The 19,843-nt window shown below is 39.6% G+C and overlaps 1 protein-coding gene and 1 pseudogene across 1 annotated transcript in view; one reads left to right on the top strand and one right to left on the bottom strand.

The window, feature by feature from the left end:
* GALK2 (galactokinase 2) overlaps positions 1–19,843 on the top strand; it is a 1,370,458-nt gene that overhangs the window by 23,762 nt on the left and 1,326,853 nt on the right. The window lies entirely within an intron of this gene.
* On the bottom strand, positions 16,265–18,983 carry LOC147733702 (uncharacterized; annotated as a pseudogene).

Here is a 19,843-nt window from a genome sequence, read left to right as displayed (position 1 = left end):
TAACCGGTCTTGTGAAATTCCTAACAGCAAATAAGCTAGAATTTAATACAGCAAAAACGATGCTTATTAGCAACCGGCTAGCTTGTCCGTACAATATCCGGCTGGATTGTAAACCCTTGGAGTATGTGTCGAACTATAAATACCTGGGATTCTATATCGACAGTAAACTAAATTTTTGGGAGCAGAAAAATGTCATGACTCAACGAGCTAGTTGCCCTATCTTTTACCTACAAGACACTTGCATCAAAATTGGAGGGCCTCTTATTTAAACCACTGTTTTCGGTAATAACGGCGAAAACACTTCCAACTTTAACATACACCAGCGTAGCCTTGCAAGGAAAAGATGCAACCCTTCTTAACAATATAATTACTAGCATCTTTAAAATGGTCTTTCAGCTTCCTCAAATGTCATCTTCAGCACAACTGCGTCTGGAATTTGGCTTACGGAACGAGACAGTGGGAAGATTATATTCATCAATAAAAGTTTGGTATGCATTAAACAAAATTCGGTGGACTGAAGACTAAACAAGGTTCTGTGGCAAGAACTAGAGAAAGTGTCTAATTCATCATATGCGCTCTATTTGCACAACTTACTGAAATCAAGTTGCACTTTAGATCTCTGGAATAAAAACCTGTTGTTTTCAACATTTAAGTCTACAATTAACAAAGCCGCAACACTTAATTCTCTTGTACTAAACAAGAGCATTTACAGCAAGAGATCCCACTCTTGGACAGTACCTAACAACTACAAAGTCCTCAAACCAGCAGGTTACTTAGACTTAACATTCTCAGCCCACTTAACCCCTTCAATGCTCATGACGAGCTCAGCTCGTCATGAGGCACGGTTGAGCTGTGCTCATGACACATGGGAAAAATTCATAGTCCGCATAGGAGCGGAATACCATCAGCAGCGATGGTGTTAAAAAAAACAGCTATTGGCCTTGTGCTTAGGAAAGTATCCGTCACTGGCAGACGCCCCTAGGTGGAAAAACATTGAATCAAAAATGTGTCACCAGTGTGGATGCCCAAAAGAAGATCTTATCCATCTGATGTGCATCTGCAAGAAACTACATTCAGCACCAGTCACTTTATTAAGAAAAACATTTCTAGACAGAGGAACACAAACTTGTCGAATGGTTATTATCAAAAGGTTAGATCCAATGGACCCTCAGATGAATTGCAAACTGGTTAAGTTCCTCCGCATACACGACCAAGCAGTGAAATCAATGCTGAAATGAGAGGGTCTACTCTCAGAAGGCTTGAGGTCGGCATTTAAAGCAGTCAGCAAGTGGTCATGACCAGCCTGGACGTAGAGACTTCAAACCTTTAATTACAATGAACTCTTTTTGCTGGAAATGAAGCTACTAACTTCATCATCAAAGCTTTATTTTGATATACAGAATATCATAAAAGCACTTAGAAATATAAAACCACAATTTATATACATTACATGTTTAAAAAATGTCATCACAATAAAACCATTCATATTTCAATAAATAGTTTAAAAACATATTAATCATTAGCAGCTTTGTGGGTTATATTTAAAAAAAAAAATCCAACTAATACTATGGTCATCTAATAGCCTTCGATCTAATCAGCCAAGCCCAGCTCAGAAATTTGGCCACCCCACACACTAAGGTTGTACTAGTGTCAGCCTTAAGTATTCTGAGTGCAGAGGAATATCCCTGGTTCCAAGCAGTAAACGCACTGGTTTTAGCCATTTCTGTCTGGGTTTTGCATAGGCTGGGCATACAAAGAAGACATGAGGGATGTTTTCAGTGACACCTTCACAGATTGGGCAGTCAGGTGGGGTTTGATGCGGGGGCTTCCACTTACACGTATAGTCACGGAGGGGGAGGTTTCCCAACTTAAACTGGATAAAAAGGGATCCGTCTCTTGGTTTCTTAATGAAATCCAGGTAAGGCTCCAAACGAGGCTTTAATTTATGCTGCATGAACGCCTCAATCAGCCTGCCTTGGTTTGGGTCCCTTAATTCTTTTTCATCAACCCACTTCCAGTAGGCTCGTTTAGTTTCATCCTTGGATAGAGAAACCTCAGGCTCCCAATCGGTTGGCATGCAGATTCAAGCAAGAGCTTCTTTATATTGCGAATACATCTAATTTTGTGAGCACCATAAAGGTTCATAACTTCTTTCAAGCCATCTAAATACTTTGAGAGCTCGGGGGTCCGCCATAACCTGGGCAGTATAGAAGAGGACGTAGCCTAGCTAAATCCTTAATGGAACGGCGACCCAAATCGCTCAGTCATGGTTTGATGGGGGTTCCCCTTGGTAGCGATGTCAGCTCCCTAAAAAACTTATTCTCAGAGGTGGACAGGGCGTCAACACAATCAAAGCCCCACAGTTCTGCGCCGTAAAGGGCGCAGCCTGCAGCTTTTGCAGCATAAATATCCAAGGCAGGAGCGATGGGCTTAGAGATGGATGTGCGATGTTCTCGCCCTAATGCTCCAACTACCCTTTTGTGATTTAATACCATTTTATCTATGTGAAGTTGCCACTTTAAATTATGTGAGATTCTAATACCCAGGTAATCAAATTCGTTTACGCGTTCCAGTGACACCCCATCTAAGGAGAGGGTGGATCTGGAAGCCTTACTTGGGTTAAAGTAAAGGAGTTTGGTTTTAGAGGTATTTATGACCAGGCCCCTCTGCTCACAAAACAGACAGAAACGATCCAGCAGCCTTTGCAGACCCACAGGGGTTTTTGAAGCCAACAGCGTGTCGTCAGCAAAAAGGAGGGTGGGCAGTTTGTCACCCGCCAAGACCGGGGCATCAGCGTTTATTTCGAGCAGAAAGGAGACCACACCATTCACAAATAGTGTGAAGAGTGTTGGTGCTAACACGCAGCCCTGACGTACCCCTCGATTCACAGGTATTCTGTCAGTTTTCTGCTCTTGAGATCCCCATCTAATGCGGGCATAGGTTCCATCATGCATGCGTGCCAGAAGATTTAGGATTGGTAGAGGAATCCCCATCTCCTCCAATATCAACCAAAGGTGTTCACGGGGGACCAAGTCAAAGGCGGTCTTTAAGTCAATAAATGCCAAATAAAGACCGCCTTTGCCAATGGTGACCACCTTCCAATGAAGGAGTAGCAACCTAAAAGCTTGATCAACCGTGCCTGTGCATGCCCTGAAACCTGCCCGAAAGGGTGAGATGATGTTGTTCTCCTCTGCCCAGGAGAGGATTCTCTCCAGGAGGACCCTACCAACCAATTTCTGCCCAGCGTCTATAAGACTAATTGGGCGATAGTTGGCGGGATCCTCCCTATGGCCGTTCTTGTAGATAGGGACCACCTCAGCCGCCTTCCATGAATTGGGGACAGGTGAACCTGCTAATAGTGCATTTGTCAGATTTGTGAAATAAACGGCCCAACCATCAGGATTAGCTTTAAAAAGGTCACCCGGCACACCATCCTGACCTGGGCTTGGCTTTAGCAGATACAATTTTAGATATTGCCGTCAGAACCTCTTTTTTATCAACTCTAATGGGAGCAGCCTGCCGAGACCATCATCCAGTGCACCGCTCAAATGCCCTGGGGCTCCAGGCAGTGCATTACCACCATAGAGTTTACTAAAGTGTTCAAACCAATCACTGTCTGTGATATGATTGGGGATTTGATTCGAATCACAGCCATTCGAATTTCTGACGAGTGCCCAGAATAAACTACCATTCTTAGTTTTACTAGCATCTTTAAGGCTTTCCCAGTGGGATTCTTCCCACTCCCTTTTGGCAATTGTTATGGCTTGTCTATAATGCAATCTGGCCAGCCGGACAGATACTGGATTGTGAGATTTAACTGCAGTAGTTAAGTTATTTTTCGTTCTTCTGCAGTTACTATTAAACTATTTCTGGACTGGTTTGATTTTTGTCAAGCTCTTTTTACCCGGAACCATGAACAGCTTGCTAATCTGATCCATAGTAATAGTGTAAATGGCTTCTACCTATGCAGACCCAGCCGCCTCATTGCATACTCTAGATAGCCTTAATCACTGCTCAACGAGGATTCCATTCAGTGCATTCAATCTAGGTTCATCCATACAAAACTTAGGCCACTTGAGAAATCTATTACAGTTGGAGGGTATGCTTTGCTTAGATATTAGCTCCCCACTATTTAAAGAGGTATGTTCATTTCTCTGCCACGGGTCCACCAAAATAAGGGACAAGGGGTTATGGTCACTCTCCACAGATGGTATAGTGACCATATCTACCACTGACTTCCAAGCTCTCCTGTCCACCATTATATAGTCAATCCTGTTCTCGCACAATACTCTATTGTATGTATTTGCTCCCTGGGCATCGGAGACAGTACGACCATTCACAGCTCTTAGACCTGTTTCAATCATTAAAGCATTTAATTGAATAACTACAGGAGACCATCTCCTCACAGGTCTGAGGGTAAGAGGCGGGACGCCCCATTGGGCATCGTCCTCATGCACTCCCAAAATATCATCTGCTGCCAAAGGTTCAAACGAGCAGTTAAGGTTCCCTGCAACCAGGACTAAAGAGTCAGGAGAACATAATTTCAGTAAATCAGTTAGAATGTCAATAGTGGGTGACTTAGCCCCCCTTTGGTACCTCTTGCATATACATTAAAGAAATCCCAAGTGGGGACACCATTCGTGCCCTCAATAGAAAGTCTCATAACATCCAAACAAGATGAGGTGTGATGAGTGATCTTGAGATTAAGATCAACCCTTACCCAAACCATGAGGCCTCCAGAGGGACGACCACGTCCAACCGAAGTAGCTGGTGCATAGAAACAAGAGAATCCCTGTTTATACAACGGTTCAACACTCCATGTCTCTTGAAAAATGCATATATCGTACACATCAATAAAGCTATTCCAATCTGGTAATAAGAGCTTGTTTCGCAGGCCTGCCACATTCCACGAAACAATTTTAAGATTTTTAATATAAACCTTACTGGGGACTGGAACACTTAAGGTTTCATCTAAGGCCTGGCTAGCATCAGTGTTAATAATACTCGGAATGTCCAGAGCTATATCAAAGGGCTCGTGCCCTACGGACTGACGTGAAGCAAGTGGGTCAGAGGAGCAACCACCCAAGGGGGAGGGGGAGATATTTGATTCTCTTGCTCCAGCATCGGGTCAATCGACTGCCTCCAGACAGTCAAAGCGATTTTGGTGAAAGAAATTTCCCATATTGAAGGAGGGCATATGCCATCCTCCCGGGGGTGGTCCCCTCCCTCTTCGCTGTACCGTTGTCCAGCCATCTAGCTGTGGGGTAAAATAACCCGGAGGATAAAAGTAAGTCAATGGGAGAGAATAAATAGTCGTACCTGTGCTAGGGTATCTCCAGTTGCAAATAAAGTCAACAATTCTAGGGTTATCGAAATTAATCAAAATGCAATCACCCCTTATGTTTTTAGCCAGGTGACCAACCCATGGTGCCCTTCGGATCATAAGTATTTGCCAACAAGGTGCGGGGGAAGAGGTCTATTCACATTTAACTAATGAGTGACCCTATTCCAAAGTTTTACGGGACTTTCCACCTCATTTTTATTACCCAATTTTGGTACCCCTGCCAGGACTACTACAAGTGGACAGACCTCCGGGGGTAAATTACATTTTTTTTTCCCATATTGAATTGAGTAGTGGGGGCCTCCCCTCCTGGGATATCCTGTGTTGGAATCTGTTTTTGTTGACATGGGCTATTAACATTGGCAAGAACTTTATCTTTAATAAGGGGGGTGGCTACGGGTGCAGGTAAAACCGAATGAACTGTATTTGAAACTGCCATTTCTTTATGGGTAGCTGAAGCAACAACCTTTTCCTTGTGGTTTTTAGCCAAGGATTTAGTAACTGTAGGAGGGATTTCTCTTAGAGTGGGTTCTGCGATGCCCTTGATCCTCTTTAAGTTGACCTCAATCTTACACAGCCTTTCCTCTAGTGGGGCTATCAGGAGCCTTACAGCCTAATAGATGGTGTTTGACTCGACCTCCTGTACCCCCTCCCGATCAACTTGGTTAGATGGACCACCTGTAACCTGGCTCACCCTGCACGGCAGGGGGGGATCAATTAGGCATGGGCCAGGGTACTAACTTTGACAACAGTTAATTTCTGGTTTATATCTGCCTGTCTTGTACAAAACAGCAGTGCATATGTTTAAAACTTTACAATAAGGGGGGGGGGTGGAGCAGGGAGGGGGACAATGCTGATTTGGCGAAGAGCAGTAAAACCTGCATGTTCTGTCCCATTGTTTTGGGTAAAACTCATAATTAGTGTTATTCATTACACGTAACAAATTCAGATTCCTGAGGTCTTAGATTTTGTCAAGTGGGAGGAGGCATTTTAATCCAGGGTATTCATAATCGGAACGTAAGGAGAGTCTGAATATCAATGTTTGTTTAGGAGAGGAAACAAGCCTACAATATTACTTTTCCTGAATGGCCATGTCTTTTTGACGGTGTGTTTACGACGTAAGTCTTTAGTTGCCTTATCTAAATGTATGCAGTGCTAATATTGTAAGAATGCACATTCCTTCTGTGAATAGAAATTCACTGATTGAAATGTATATTCTTTTGTGCAATTGTTCATTGATAGGCTCAAATATACTTTAGTTTTTAAAATGTTCATTGCTTATAACAAAATTACATTCTTTTCTCAATGTACATTCATTTGAGCAAATGAACAGTTGATTAGACTGGGTTTGACCTGTAACTATTTGCACCGTGTTGTTGTTGCTTTACTTAATAGTATTATACCTTTGATAGGGCTATGGAGCACTAGTTATTGGATGGGTAGCAAGCAACTCCAATGGTTGTGCTTTGCTGCAAGAGTGAGGGTTTATAGGATAACCTGCATGTAAAGGTATTGCTGTCAGACTGTTTACTCATGGGCTGAAAGTGTCATGACCTGGGCCACTGGAAATATGGGATTGTGCTTTCGCAGCTATTTTTGTATATTTGTGGATTTGCTGGATTTGTCACATAATCCATAATCTGTCGCACAATCTGCAGAGTTTAACAAAAACATTTTTTGTTTCTGCCTTAAATGATTCAGAAGTTAGAAAAACGCAGCAACGTGTTGCAGCGCAGTGGAAGGCCATTTACAAATGTTGACTTGCCACTTTTCTGTAGCTTATTGCTATATTTGGGTTTTACATGGGTACTAATGAAGAGCAACTAATGCCCAGACAGTGTTAACACATTTAAAAATGTCAAATTAATGAAGTAATGCTATCAGAAAATGTGACCTAGAATGCTGCATAATTTGCCTCTGTTTGACGCATAGTTTACTCAACCCTGACGCATAATTTGACCCTCCCCTGCCGCATAATTCTAGTGGCCCCGTTCATGATACAGTATGTATGTAGTTATGCTTATGTTTGGAGTGAAGCGAAGATCAGTGAGAAATATAGTCACTAGCACTATGCATACCACTGTTGTGCATGTTGGAGGGTTTATAGTATGACCTTGGGGAGAGGTATGGTAGACAGAGGGATGTTATCATCTTGCAGCAATATTAATGTTGAGAGCTCACGCCTGATCTTCAGTACAGACCATCTCATGGACACATGCTTTATACACATGTACCTCCCCACATCAGTTATGTTGCCTACAGAACTGACAGATAGCATGTACACTGGGATGTGGCTATAACTGTCGCCATGAGGTGCCACCGGCATGATGTTTAATTCCTGTGATAGCCTATATATGTGAACTGTATTTTACAATCAAATACTAATAACGATTTTTCAAAAAAATCATCTTGCAGAAATATTGTAGACACGCTTAATCTTGATATGAAGCCAAGACGAGTGAGATATGCTAATACCTACCCTCTGTGTCAGCTTTTTCGGTCTGTTACGGTGTAGTACTTCTTTGGAGTATGGATGTTGATCCAGCGCCCCATAGAAAATCTGTCTGAACAACACTACCCAACACCATGATCCTCACCATTAATCATAATCTCTCACAAGGCCCATACGTAACCGAGACAAATATTGGGCAACTGAATCATGTGACCTAATTAACCAGAACTATTCACAAACTATTTACACATTATATACAACTGCAGTTTGTCATCATCATAAACATGAAAATATAACGGAAACATTTAATTAAGTCACTTAGGTAAATGGATCAACTGATGGTAACTAGACTAAGAATAAACAAGACCAGCTTGTCATTTCAAAATCTAATTTTATTAATTTTATTATCAGACAAAGAGCATTTTTAGAATATGAAATCTTTTTATTAGCAATTTTGAAAGCATCATTTAATCAAATAAAGGCATATTAGACTGACACTTTAAACAGATCAGCTTGCATAGAATTAAAGCAGTAAATGTCTCATCCCCTATTTTCTATTTCCTTGACTAAACTCATTAAAACCTAAAGGAAAAAGTCATTAGTTCAGCTATCCTTACGTGTGTCAAAAGTCCGACAGCACTTCACGCCCTTCAGGAATCAGGAACAAGCCAACCGACCTCCTCACATAAGGTCAGTTTTTATACCTTTTCTCTATCTAAAACTTACTAATTCACACTAAAAGAATACTTTTTCTCTCTCATCCAGCATTTCTATTGGCTGACAGCCGTCAGTCCATATGAGATCATAACCTTTTCAATCCAAAGTGGTGCTTTTCTAAAACGTCTTTGTCCTTTATTCACAGGCGACATTAGCTTCCGAGGATTTTGCAATATCTTATTAAATAACAGTTCGCTGCTTCCTCAGCTTGGCTGATCTGCCGCTTCCTGTCCTTGAAGTTATTCAACCCAGAGCACATCTTGCACAGTTCCATTTATTTATTTTTCTGATGAACGTCATTGTGGCAAAACTTTTCCACTTTCTTAGCTGTGTTAGGCTCATCACGACAGGATTCCAAACACCCTTTTTAAAAAGCTAGGCCTCAGGCCTCTTTCTTGAAGGCTAGTATTCAAAGAAACACAAAACAATAATTAATTTGAGTAATGAAGATTATTCTGTTACCCACCCCCTCGCTAAATATTAACCCGGTTAATTATGTTACCTAGCCATAGCACAAAAAGCAGCATAATAAAAACCTTCTTCTTATAGGCCTCCAGGATTCTTCACGAGCCTTTGCCACATATAAGACACGACATAGACAAAAGCACATTTAAAATAAGCACATGCCATTAATTAAACAGCCGCAATTAATGTTGACAAAATCAATAGACAAGGTTAGTTCATTATTTTTCAACGTACTTGCAAGTGCAACATAGAGCATATGAATTAGTCCCGTGTGTCATGTATGTATTTTATTCTAGGTTGATTAGTACATTTTCGTGCATAAACTCATTAATACAATTAGTCATTACGGAAGTTTAACTTCGCGATTCAAAATATAATTCATTTTTGAACCTCGCTTCATCAACTCCCTCATCTGGTGATTTCAAAATCACCAAACAATACCCAAAATTTTACCAACATTTTTACTTTTGAAGACAACATGTTTTGAACACTCTTTGTGTTAGTTTTTCTAAGCTCCTGACTCAGCAGTTTGTCTACAACTCTCATATTGTGCTCTACGAAACTCTTCCAATTCTATCTCCTTCTCCTCTTCTTTTCTGAGTTTATAAATCCTTCTCTTTTCCCTCACATACTTCTTTCTCTTGTGCATCATGCAACTAATTTTTAACAAAAGTGTCACTATGACTAGGATTATTACAGGATAAAGTATTTTGCCAATGATTGAACTGCCCAGCTCTCGAAACCAGTTTCCAATTGCTGCAAATCTTTTGCTCAAACGTTCTGAAAAATTGTCATCTTCTAGGGGTTCTATTTCTGAATGAAATTCAGTGATGTTTTTAATAAGCATTTCTATATTCTGGCTCTTACCTGGGATATAAGTACAGCAATGCTGGTCATGTAAAATCCCACAAACTCCTCCTTCTTTTGCTAGCAGAATGTCTAATGCAAGACGGTTCTGCATTACCATACATCTCATGGCAACAATTTCTGTATTAACTAATTGGAAACCACTTGCAGTGTCCGTGGACAATCTATCTACAATTGTGGAAACTTTTCTGATTTTGATTGCATTCAGGGTTATTCCCACCATAGGAATTATTGCACCAAATATATCACCCCTAATTTCTGAAAAACTTTCCCTCCTGTACCTGTTCAGATGTTTGCCAATTTCGAATGAACCTTCTGCATTTCTGTCCACATGAAATTGTTTTGGAAAAACCAAACCACGATAGCACGTCCCATACCAATGGTCTGGGAGGCTAAAGTAAGCTTTGTTCCCACAGACAAAATAAATTCCAGGAAAAATTGGGTCTTTGCTACCTTTTAAATCCCCATCCCCCTATGATACGATAAGTATCCTCACATTGACTTGCACCCACAAAGAAATTATCATACAAAGTATTATCTCTTCTAATACAGAATTTTCCACTAACAGGTTCATCTATGTGAATAGCAGCGTATCCATTTCTACCATTGAGCTTTTCATCCTCAATTTGCCAAAACTTTGATTTAGTTTGTTTCAACATCTCATTTCTCTTGTAAATCGCCCTTCTCTCCTCAACCAAATTTAGAAATGATTTTTCTTCAGCTCTCATTTTGCAGGTTAATTTGTTTTTAAAAGCGTACTCATAGGTAAGTTCATTAGTTACTAAAAAGAATTCCCTCATCTTTATAGCAGGTCTTACTTTGTTCAAGCTATTTACAACTTTCAAATTTGTAAAAATGTCGTCATAATCTGAGTAATAGTACTCCAGAAAACCTGTTTGATAGAACAAACTAGCTATAACACTGCATGTAATGCTATAAGTAAGGGGAAGCATGTTATATGTAACCCCCTCTGAAACAGAAGCAGGAAGCTTCACACAGACGTAACAGTCCTTCACATCCATAACTTTTACATATTCTGACATAAGTCTTGAAAAAGAATTACTAGAAAAATCACCAACAGATCTATCTTGGTGGATCTCTGGTTTGTGCTCAATAACTTTGTTAGTTTTGCCATCATGTTTATCTTGTTTAGTTACTACTTTACTTGTCATGTTAGCTTTGTATTCTTCTTTATCTATACCAAAAGGAAAGATGACTTCCAAAATCAACCAAACCAAAATTATTAGGATCACACAAATAGAAGACATTTTACAGCATCTTCTAAAAATAGCACACCTTGAATTATTAGTTTTTTTTTTTTACAAGAGTTTTTACTTTCATCAAAAACATAAATTCTAAAACAAAAATGTAAAAATACTTTTTATATACACCTCCCCTTTTTTTTTTAAACTTAGAAACCCTCTAACAGCTTTTCTTCGACCTTGCGTCTTACATCAATGTGTTTTTCCAGCTTACACAATTTCTTCGACCTTATGTCACCCAACACATTTTCTTCAGCTTTATGCCAAAAATAAACCTCAACCTAAAAGAAAACAACTTCAATCATTGTCACTGGTTTCTTCTAAATTCTCCTGACTACTGCTACTGATTTCCACTACCGGTGGAATTATTATGTAAGTCCACTCAGGGGACTTGTACTTTTGGTTTGGCTTTAATGGTCTTTTTCCCCTACTGCTAATCACTTCTATTTTCTTTCCTGCTTGATTTTTCTTATCAGAGTCACCCTTTTGACTTGATATCTCATTAACTTGCTCTTTTGACTTGTTCACCAATTTGAATTTTAAATTTTCTTTTGGCCAATTATCTTCTTTTCTTATGAATTTCTTCTTTGGCTCAGTTTCGTAACATTCAGCTTTCCAAGTTCTTTTTCTGAATTTTCTTATTTCAGAATCTTCATCACTTTCATCTGAATCAGTCTCAGAGACTTCGAATTTATATCTAGGATCTTCTTTACTCGGCAGTTTCACTCCGTCAGGAACATCATCCCTATAGCTGGTCCTCGGTAATTCGTCTTCTTCTTCTTCCGGAATTACTTCTAACTTCCCAGTTTCAGAATTCTTGTTCCTGCTTTCAGAGCTTTTATTCTGCTTTTCAATACTCACCTGATCTTGATTCTCTTCTGACTCAGATTCTTTTTCTGCTTCTTTTCTAGCAAATCTTCATCATTTTCAGAATCTAGAATCACAATCACTAGATCTTTTTCATTCAATGCCTGACTCACATCTGAATCTTCCAGATGTCAACCCTCTTGTCGATCTTCAGAATCTGCATTCTCTTCAGGTTCTTCTTCAGAGTCTGAATTAGTTGTCGTGTCACTATCCTCATCAGGATTATCAGGAGGTGGTACACGAATGGTGTGACTCGCATGCACCCACCTTTTCAAACCTTTGCATTTAACTGCATTTGTTGTGACTAATGTCACCTGTCTTGCTTTTTGCCACCTGGCTACTAAACAGTTTCTTCTCCGGTGTACTTTTGTTCTCACCCAGTCTCCTGGTAACAGATCATGAGATTGCTCCTTTTCTTTTGAAATCACATCAGTTCCCACCTGATGAAATACAGACGTCACCACATCAGACAAGTTCTTGCAATATTCCATAATTGCACTTTCATTAATACTTAATAGCGTATTAACTGGAACAAATGCTTGTCTCATGACTCTGCCCATGAGGATCTCATGAGGGCTTAGACCTGTCTTTTTATCTGGTGTACTTCTCAAAGACATTAGAACAAGTGGAAGTGCATCTGTCTACTTCATTCCAGTAGCTAGGCACATCTTGGCAATCCTATTTTTTATTGTCCCATTAATTTGTTTAACAAAACCCGAAGCTTCTGGTCTGTATGCACAGTGTAGCTTGTGTTTTATATTTAGGGCTTCACAAATCATTTGTAGCAATCTGTTTTCAAAATGTGTGCCACGATCACTTTCAACTGTAACTGGAAATCCATACCTAGGTATGATTTCTCTCAAAAGCAATTTTGCCACAGTAACTGAGTCATTGTGACGTGTTGGGAACGCTTCCACCCATCTTGAAAACAGACAGACAATCACTAGGACATATCTTAATCTGTTGTGGGGTGGCATGTCAATGAAATCCATTTGCAACCTGGTAAAAGGACCACCCTCCCGTCCTATGGTTCCCATGCTCACAACTGTTTTTCTGTTTGGATTAATTTGTTGGCAGATCAAACCTCTCTGGCAAAGTGATTCTGCAATAATCCTAAATTTTGGATTAAACCATGTTTGCCTAAACAACTTGATCATAGAGTCTCTTCCTAAATGTCCTGGACCATGGTACATCCATGCCATGTCAGCAATCATGCAATTTAGCATTACTGGTCTGTCATCTTTATAAACCCAAACCTCATCTTCTTCCCGTTGTCTGCAACCTGCTTTTAGCCATGTGTCTTTTTCTTCATCATTTGCCTCATCTTGTAGATCTTTTACTCCTTGCCATGTCTCAACTACAGATATTAGCATAAGTGAGTTCAAAACATGTTCATTGTCTTTTTCCCGATTAATTGAAAAATTGTTTTTCGCACAGTATCTTGCAATTTCATCAGCAAAGGAATTACCTTTAGTAATATAGTCCTCGCCCTTTTTATGAGCTGCACATTTGTACCGCTTTTGGCCGCCATAAGTGTGGCAGGGTATGCTCAGACGTGAGTCCCTTGCTCACTTTGCCACTGGATTCAAGCAAGCCGGGCTGAAGACGGCTGGAATGCCAGAAACCGGTCCTCGGAAGCTTGTTTCCGGTCCAGGGAAGACATGGCTTGGCAGTTCGGGCTGGACTGTTCCCATGAGGCACAGGGTCAGACTGATTTGCATATAGCCATGTCTGAACTGGGGTGGCAGAGTGGGCTAAAGAAGGGTGATGGATTAAACCCAGATCTTTTGGCTGGGTGTGAGTGTTTGATTGATTCAGATGCTCCGTCCATCACCACCCCCTTTTGTACCGCACATTTTACAACAGCAATTTTCTCTGGTAACTGAATGCCATCAATCAATCTCTTGATCAATTTTGCATTCCTGATTGGTGTTCCCGCAGAAGTCAAATAACCTCTTTGAGACCAAAGCTGGCCATATTCATGGACTACACCATATCCATACTGACTATCAGTCACTATGGTAATATTTCTTCCTTTTGCTCTTTCACATGCACAAATTAAAGCAATTAATTCTGCCACTTGAGCTGAACGAATTCCCTCAAGAGAGGAACCCTCAACTACTCCTGCAACTGTGCAGACAGAATATGCTGCTCTCAGAATGCCCTCATCTGTTCTTAGGCAGGAGCCATCAACAAAGTAAACAAAGTTTGATTCTGCAAGGGTACATCTTTTATGTCTTGCCTGGGTTTAGTGCAGTAATCTAAAACATCCAAGCACTCGTGGTCAACATCAGTCTCATTTTTGATTTCAGTAATAGTACCATCAGGCAACAATGTGGAAGGATTTAAATTCACACATCTTGCAATTGAGACATTATCTGATCCCAGAATAACTTTTTCATATTTGGTCAACCTCTTACTCGTCAGATGCTGTGTCTTGCTTCTGGTAAGAAGAATTTCAACTGAATGAGGTACATACACTTTTACAGGAAACCCCATTATGATTCCTTCACTCTGCTCAAGGCTTACACTTGTTGCAGCCACTGCCTTTAAGCAACCTGGCAATGCTTTTGCAACAGGATCAAGAACAGCTGAGAAATAAGCTATTGGCTTTCTCAGTTTTCCATGTCTCTGAATCAGAACTGATAATGCACAACCTTCCCTTTCACTGCAGTACAGCTCACATTCTTTATCATAGTCTGGCATCCTCAATGCTGGAGCTTCACACAAACTCTTTTTTAACTGCTCAAAAGCCTCTAACTCAGTTTTTGTTATGGTAATCGGGTCTTTTATGTCTGCTTTTGTCAGTCTCTGCAGTGGTTTTGCAATTACTGAAAATCCACTAATCCATTGACGACAATAACCTACCATTCCTAGAAACATTCTGACTTGTCTCTGTGTTGTTGGAGGTTGTATTGCTCGAATCATTTTTTTATTCTCTCAACTGTCACTTGTCTGATTCCCTTTGCAATCCTGTGACTAAGATATTTTACTTCTTGTTTGCAAAACTGTAATTTTGCTGGCGACACTTTATGTCCCTCATCTGCCAAACGATTCAAAAGAGTAATGGTGTCTGTTACACAATTTTCTCGTGTTTTTGCAGCCACCAGAAGATCGTCAATATATTGCACCAATGTTGATCTAACAGGCAAATCTAGATCTTCCAAAGATTTCTTTAACCCCTTCGATGCTGGTGACAGAACCATTCCGTCATCAGTCACAGTTGAGCTGTGCTGATGACGGAATGGTTCCGTCATGACCACACCCATTATCGTTGGGGCCCAGCACAGGGGGAAAATATCAATAGCAGCGATGTGGTTAACAACTGATTAAAAATAGATGGACTCTCAGTATACCCTTGAGGGATACAACACCATGCTAAGATGCGATCTTGGAATCTGAACGCATACATTTGTTGGCTCTCTGGATGCAGTGGAACTGTAAAGAAAGCATTACATAGGTCTATGACCGTGTACCATTCTGCATCATGCGGAATCTGATCTAGAATTACCGCTGGGTTTGGTACGACTGGACAACATGGAACAACTATCTGATTAACCTTTCTCAGGTCCTGAACTATTCTGTAAGTTCCATTTGGCTTTTTGATCCCCATAATCTCAATTTCTTTTAATACACCTTGTTTTATAAATTTTTCAATTACAGGAATTACTCCCTCAATTGTCTCGGCTTTCATTTTATACTGAGGAATATTCGGATAATCTGCTCCTTGTTTTACTGTAATTTGCACTGGGTCTACATGTTTCATTAAACCCATTTCATCTCCAGTTAAATCCCAGTTTTTTGCATTAACTCTTTCAGTTCTTCAGGTAAATTATTTTTATGAAAAGCAGGAAATAGTTTATTTTCTTCTTCAACCATTAGCCTTGTTAGCTTGTACAGACCATCTTCTTCTAAAGTTTAAAGCTCAATACCATCCGGTGAGCAATATATTTTGCAATTCATTTTGCATAAAATGTCCCTCCCTGATAGGTTTACAGGACTGCTGTTACAGTCTACAAATCTATGTTTATCTTAAAATTTTCCAATTTCGACTTTAACTGTATCAGTTAAATCTGTTTTAATCTGTTGATTTGCTACGCCAACTACTTGGATTGTATTACCAGAGATAGGAAGGTTTTCTATTTCCACTGATCTAACAGTAGAACGGGTAGCACCAGTGTCCACAAGAAAAGTGATTTCTAGATCATTCACTTTACCATTAACAAATTGACCGAACTGATCTACCTCAAGAGTGGCTCCAAGCACACACTCTTCTTCCTCTCTCAGGCACCGTCATGAGTAATCCTCTGAATCACTTCCTTCATTTTCTTTTAACCAAAATTGTTGAGAAACATTTGACACATTCACTCTTGGCGGTCTGTTTACCTGTTCACCTCCGCAGAATCCTGTTTCAGGACTGTATCTTTGCCCATTCACACAGTTTGGAAGTGGCAGTTGTGGAATTTGACTCTGCTGATTCACTAACTGTCGCTTTAGCTGTTGCTGCTGACTTATTTCATTTAACTGTCGCTGTAGCTGTTGCTGCTGAATTATCTCACTCTGCATCTGTGGATTTAATGATGTATTTTTTAAATTTCTGGGCGGATTCTTACATTCACGCTTCCAGTGTCCAATTTCGCCGCAATTAAAACATGGGAGCTTCTGCTTGAGCTCTTCAATATTCACATTAAATTTCGGTTTATTGAAATTTCCTTTACATTTGCCTTGATTCTGGTGAACATTTTTATTTTCTAAGGTCGCTATTTGCTGTTCAGCTACCTTCACCTGTGCCCACATTGCTTTTTCCTTAAGCTTCTTTTGCTTGGCATCTATCTCGTCACTGCAATATTTTGCTTTTATCAGAATGTCGTCAACTGTAAGTGATTGACAGCCAACAATTCCATTTCCAATCATTTCACCAATTTCAGTTCTCAAGCCATAAACAAACCTGTATATGAAGTGGCTCATGTCTTTCTCACTTAATTTTTCATAGCCACTGTATTGTTTAAATACCAGCAGTAATCTTTCATAAAAGGAATGCACTGACTCTTTTGGTTCTTGATTTGTTCTGTCAATTTTAACCCAATCTACTTCTTTTGGGGCAATTTTGTTTTTCAACCACACAAATACTTTGTCATACAAATCCATGACATCTGCTGAAGGAGCACTTGTTATTTTATCTCTAGCTGGTTCTTCTTTGGGCCAACTTACAGAAATTTTACATTCTGTCCAAAGATCTGATGGGACAACAATATCAAAAAATCCATCAAGATCAATCCACAGAACTTTTGAAACTTTAATGAATCTGTCTACCTGGCGATACCATTCTACTGGCTTTTCTGTCAGCCGAGGAAAATCATTTGTAAACAGTAAAATGCCCTGTCTTGTCCAAGGGACAGGAACACACCCTCCACCAGCTATTTCTCTCATAGGAAACTCATTTGCAACTTCCACTCTTTCTCTTTTATCTTCTTCTCTTTTCTTTGTCCATTTCACTCTCCATTTTCTTAATTCACCTAATCTTTTCAGAAACACAATTAATTCTTTTACATGAGTTATCCTACCTGTGGTGTTCAAATTTTCAATATCTTTTTCAGAAAAATCCACTCTGTAATGTTTTTGCAATTGTTTCTGTCTACTCAAATCTATTTCTAATTAAGCAGCCATTTCCTCTAATTGATCATACTTGTCTTTTTGTTTTCCATTGTATGCTTTTGCAAATAAACAATAATTCATCATCTTGATATAATTTTAAATTGTCAGTTCCAATTGTGCCAATAATTAATTCGTCCAAATCTGTTTTTAATTTTGCAACATCAAGTAGTTTAAATTCAGGGGTCTGTAGGGTCTGTGGTAAATCTATTTTATTCATGCTCTTTTCTGGAGATCCAAAATCAGATCCTGCAACAGATGGTGTCTGATGATTTGACAAACTTTGATTAAAAGTTAAATCCGGCATTGTTTTTTCTCGATGTATTTCTGATAAATCTGAATAAAATTTTTCAGCCACTTTCTGACTTTCCGCACTTAATGGAACAGTCGGAGCTGAGTGTCTATTTTCTCTTTGGTCAAAAACCGGTAGAACAGGACCAATTGTTACTGGTACTGTTACTGCTTCCATCCCTTTAGTTAATTGCTGTATTAATTCCTCTTTTGCTCTTAAATATTCCGAAATTTCTGGTATATTCCCAAGTCTCTCTGTTCTTATTACATTCCTTGAGAATTCATTTCTCTGTTCTGGAATCTCAGGATAATATCTGTTTTCTCCTGATGAACTAGAATTACTTCTTGTCCCTACTCTTTCAGGTAATTTTTCATTATTCTGATTTAAACTAGGTGAATTTCCATCAATTTCTCTAGGAGGTGCACTTGGAGAGGTTCCTGAAGAAATTCTCGGGGTAGACCATGAACAATCTGGTTGATAAGGTGGCGGTTTGCGTTCTGTAGTATAAATTTCTTCTAAAACCGCATCATCTAATTCTTCATCAATATTATTTTTCTTTTGGGTATTCTTTTGACCTGGTGTTTCAGTAATCATCACTCTTACTGGGTACAAACCATCACACATGTCTGCACGTCTCCATCGACGCATTCTATCCTCATGAGTTTCCCTATTTATTTCTAATTTAGGACCTCTTTTTATACCTCTAGTTTCTCGCTCGAGTTGAATCATCTCATCCTCCCATTCAACTAAAGCCTCAAATTGAGTAGGTCTAGGCTTTGGCACAAGAGCCGTCATTTTTTCTCTCAAGTTTTTCAAAACTTTAATATTAAATGACCCATCTTCTGGCCATGTCAATACACCATCATCATCTATGGTATATTGCATCCAATTTTCAAACCAAAGGACAGTATGATAACCATATTCACCTTCCATATATGCTGCGGGTGTTTTGTACTTATGAAGTAATTTTCCACCACGCGTTTCAATTTTCTTATCGGGGCTGAATATATTTTTTAATTTCTGAAACCATGTAGGCTTCTTTTCCTCTTTTCTGTACCAATAACTCATGTTTTAAAACTATTCCGCTTAATTTGGAAAAGATCGTAAGTATTTCTTTGTCGTTCCGCTACTCTAGCCAATCCGTGCGCGAAAATCACTAACAAGCCAATCAGGTTAAGCCACGTCACTACCTTGCTCAACCAATGGAAGTACTGTTTTCAGAAAGGACCAATCAGCTATCAGCTCGTTTTGGTCATGTGAACCAATCAGTGCGCTTGCTGTGACGTATGTTAACCAATCACAGTGCGAACCTTGTGACGTATACTGCCGCTGCAGCTTCGCTGTCTTCGCTCTGTAAACTCACCCCTCCTTTACAAAATATTTTCACAGCGCCATTTTGACAATTCTTTCGATGAAATTCAATTAGTAACTACAGAAAAACAAACCATTTGTCTGTTTCGCTAAATAAAACGACGCTATTCTCACAAAATCAATTATACACATTCAAACTGAAAACCCTAACCATGTATGCGTGGTTATCTTTGGTAGGACCTTAACCTGCCAATAGAAAATCCTCATTCGTCAGTAAGAACAGACGATGCTTCCTTACCCTTCACTCAAGATTGGATAAATCCTATTACTCTTTTCACAGCGAGTTTTAAAACAGGCTCTTAGTCCCTATACTCAAAGCTACGATTTCATAGGCAACCCTCACTATACATTTTACCTATCACACCTAAAATCCCTAAACTTGTGCTGTACGTCCACAACACTAGCGATATGTCAATACCACTATTTTGAAACAGAACAAATACACTGTGTAACTTCACCTGTTACACTACACTATTGCCGGCAACCAGGAATTTTCACACTGCTGGAAAAAACCTTTCGACTACATATAACAAGAAAACAAACTTGACATGTTTTAG

This window comes from Lissotriton vulgaris, chromosome 2_1 (genome assembly GCF_964263255.1).
Source record: "Lissotriton vulgaris chromosome 2_1, aLisVul1.2, whole genome shotgun sequence".
NCBI classification, from domain to species: Eukaryota; Metazoa; Chordata; class Amphibia; order Caudata; family Salamandridae; genus Lissotriton; species Lissotriton vulgaris.
This window is presented reverse-complemented; position numbering and strand designations above follow the sequence as displayed.